The sequence below is a fragment of the Sipha flava genome, unplaced genomic scaffold (assembly GCF_003268045.1).
Source record: "Sipha flava isolate LNK unplaced genomic scaffold, YSA_version1 132_pilon_pilon, whole genome shotgun sequence".
Taxonomy (NCBI): Eukaryota; Metazoa; Arthropoda; class Insecta; order Hemiptera; family Aphididae; genus Sipha; species Sipha flava.
Window position 1 is genome coordinate 947252 of NW_020271758.1, and position 4024 is coordinate 951275.

Below are 4024 nucleotides of genomic sequence, written 5' to 3' on the forward strand. Positions count from 1 at the left end.
AAAAAAATCTACTTTGGGTCATCACAGTGAGTACGCGTATACTAGTGTCCTCATCCATTACAGAAACACATACATATGTATACGTATATGAACACTTATATTTTCAAATCTTGAGTGTTCAGTTAAACTACTAAATCGTTCAAACAATCAATATATTTTAATTAAAAGTAATAGACATGTGCTGTTTTTAATATGTAAATGTATATTTTAAAGTATTTTAAACTACCCGAAATGTAATTTAACTATCGGATAATTTATGAAATTATTGCGAACACTGAATAGACTTGAATTAGACATAGTTTTGACAGTTTACAGGTAAGGGTCACAGTTAGGTATGGTTTCACATTAAAAATTGCATTCTAAAAAAGTATTTTTCCTTTTCGGTCCTCATTAAGTGACCACGGTTGTTTATTGTTCGAAGTAACCTTGTTGGTTTATGCCAGCACGATCGATACTGGTTATTTCACGCAAAATGTTTTTTTTCTTTTCTACAATATCATCAACAAATCCTATTAGAGTAGAAATACTTATTGTCATTCTGTAGCGCTATGGTATCGATACATGGTTTGAGAATTTCAGAGGAAAAAGAATAATCTTTGGTATTTTTGTTCATTGACTCTAGATGTCTTGATGACATGTTTATAGAAATATAATCGATTGTCATTAAATAAAAGCTTAAAGTTGAATAAAACTATAAATATAACCTACACAGTAAAAATTATTGAAGACAATAGAAATGGAAATAATACTTTAAATCATATTACGTTTGTGATACAGAAGGTATATTTTTAATATTTATAATAATTTTGTAGATGGCAAAACATGATTTTCGAAATCAATCACAGGAAGAATTGATTAATTATTTTTTTTTTTTTGTTTAATTCGGATTATAGTGTTGTTTTAAAAAAAAAAAATATTTGATAATAGATATAACTTAAATTTTATTAATATTTTTCATAATTAACAAATACGCGATTTATTTTGAAGTCAAAATTAAATGTTTACATTATAATTTGAAAACTAAAATAATCTACATAACAATGCGACATACAACGTGTAAAACGAATTAAAACACCGGAGAAAGAAATTTAGTATGATGTAGAATCAAACTAATATTGAACTGTAAAATGATACACTTTTATTAAGTTTATTAAATTATTTATTTAGGTTTGTAATTGAAAACTTTTGAGTTTATTAGTTTACTTGATTTTAATTGAATTTCTATGGTTATAATTTTAACATTTACAATTTAAATTTTAACATCATTAAATGCAATGCAATATTACTGGATAAAAATATGTCATAACTAATTTACTTACCACAATTTTGAATTTTAATTTCTGTGAGTTTTGGTGGAGTTTTCATTTTAACTCATACAAAAATGAATATTAAAATAACTGATTGATTATTTTTAAAGGTATTAATTAAATGATTTTTAAAAATTATGCAGTATTTTTAATACGTAAAATACATTTTATCCATTTAAGTGGATATAATTTCATTACATTATTTACAAGCTATTAAATAGTACATCTACTAATGAATATAAAAAAAAAAAAATCGATTAAAAATGTAAAATTTATTTTACATAAATAAATTAAAAGCATAATAAATATGCATATGATTTTTTTTAGAAGCATAAAATATATATTAATGGTTACATGCACAATTTTCAACATTCATTGATAATAATTTTAAGTAAAAAAATAAAACTGTATTTGGATTTGAAATATCAGATCATAATTTGAATAAAACATGCATTTACCTAATGAATAGATTAATATTTTGTTTTGGCTGAGAGGATTATATTTTGTAGCGATTATTGTTGGACTTCAAAAACAATTCCGAGCAGATTTATTTCAGTATTTTTTCAAGATTTGTAAAACCAAATTTTAAAATTCTATAATAAAACATATTTATAAATCCCTAAGGCAAGAAATGTATTTGAATTGGATACCATAATTAATCAGTAATAAATAAATAATTGGATAAATGTAAAAAATTTTAATCCTTGTAAATAAGGATAACTTTCTAAAGCTTTGAAAATTAAAAAAAAAAAAAAAAAAAAAATAAGACATCATTAGCAACTAAATTTGAACAAACTTATACGTCTCGTTTTAAATAATTTAATTTTACCTTTCGTTATTTTTTTCCAATTTCTCATTAAACAAATGGAAGATAACATTTTTTTTCTCTTTTAATTTTTTTATTTTGATACATTTACTGGAATTGTTGAGCCCCGACAAATGCCTCAATGATGCAGTACAATAGTTTCTAATATTTTCTATTGATAGTTGTTCCATGTGCAATGTTTGGAGCTCTTTGTATTTCTTTTAAAGAAAGAATTTAGAAGAAACCCATTGTAAATTTGTAAATTCCTTACTATTTCAAAACAACTTTGAATTTACAATAGCAGTAGTTTCACGGAATCGAATTAAAATTATAAATTCATTTTGAAGACAGTCATGTAATAGGATTAGATATATATGAGTAATTTTTAAGTACATTTTTTAATAAAAATTTTAATAATTATGATTTTACATTTCATTTATATACTCTATAATTTCTTTTTTCAGAGTCCACAGTAAAAATTTCGTTTGAATTAATTTTTAAATCACATTTAGAAAAAAGTAATAAATATTCTACGATTTTTCAATAATATTTAACTAAAACATTTTATTGGAATTATTCGTATTTTACAGAATTGTCTCGAATCAGTTTTGATATTTTCGTTAAGCAATTCAATAGTCAACTATAAGTATAATAATATTTTATTCTCTACACACAATTCAAGGCGGATAATTGTATGGTCCTAAAGTCTTCTGATAAAACCATTCAGCTTCAAAAATAATTCTTGCGCGTTGCTCAAGTTAGCAGGGGTGGCTCCAGAGCCTTGGTCAGAGAGGGGGGCAAGTTATAATTTAATAAAATCTTATAACAAAAAGAAAACAACAATTTAGTCCGTATAGAAATGTGTGCTACGCAATTCATGTTTTGAACATTATAAAATAATAATATAATATCATACCATAGTATATTTTATATTAATATAGTTTATTTATAGTCTTATTGATTCTTCATAATATAGATAGCTGGTACATTGTATACACCATCATACCTCTATGGCTTTATCTATATACTTGTGCGTGTTGTATAACAGTTCATATAATATGAATTTTTTGTTAACAACATACATTTTTTTATTAATAAGGTACGGGCTTGGGGGGTCCTTGAGCCCCCTTGGAGTCGCCTCTGCAAATTAGTATAATTGCAAAAAATATCCCAACAGTATGTATTTCATAATCGGTAAAGTTCTTCGTATTCGAATTGTCCATTCATCCAATGCCTTGATGGTGTCTATGAAGTCCGATGTTTCTCTCAATAGTTGAATAACTGTAAACAGTTGTAAACTGCTTCATTTATTGATTAAAAATCAAGTGCTAAAATAACTCTCTGAACGTTATTTTATACTTTACTGGAAAAAATTCGTCTTTTAAACGATTCTATGCGTTGAAAACGACATTGATTTACAAGTATTTTATTGAATATGCACAATGATCAAGTAATTTCGTAACAAAGTATCATCAAGGCACTAACTCGAAACAATTTTTTCGTGGCAAAAATATTGATGGCTTGAGCAATCTTTCCATTATCATTTGATTATATTGACCAATGCGATATTAATATACTTTCATTGAACAAAACTTCGACATCTCAAATAAATTTAACGTGACTATATCCGACGTTAGGTTTTGTTTGGTGGTTCAAAGGTACAGTGTGCGTTAACCACGTGCTTGCATGTGTGAGTAAGAACGTATGACACATGTATTACAACTAATAATATGATGAATAATACCTGCTCGTCGTCATGGTAACCGAGTATAAACGATCACACGTAAAAAATGTAATAAAAAAAAAATCTTTTAATAATTCATTTAATAAATTGATTTTCCAACCTACTCGTGTTGATTGCGATGTGAAAATCTTTAAAAACTTTAGTTCCTCATTACACAGCGAGGTTTTT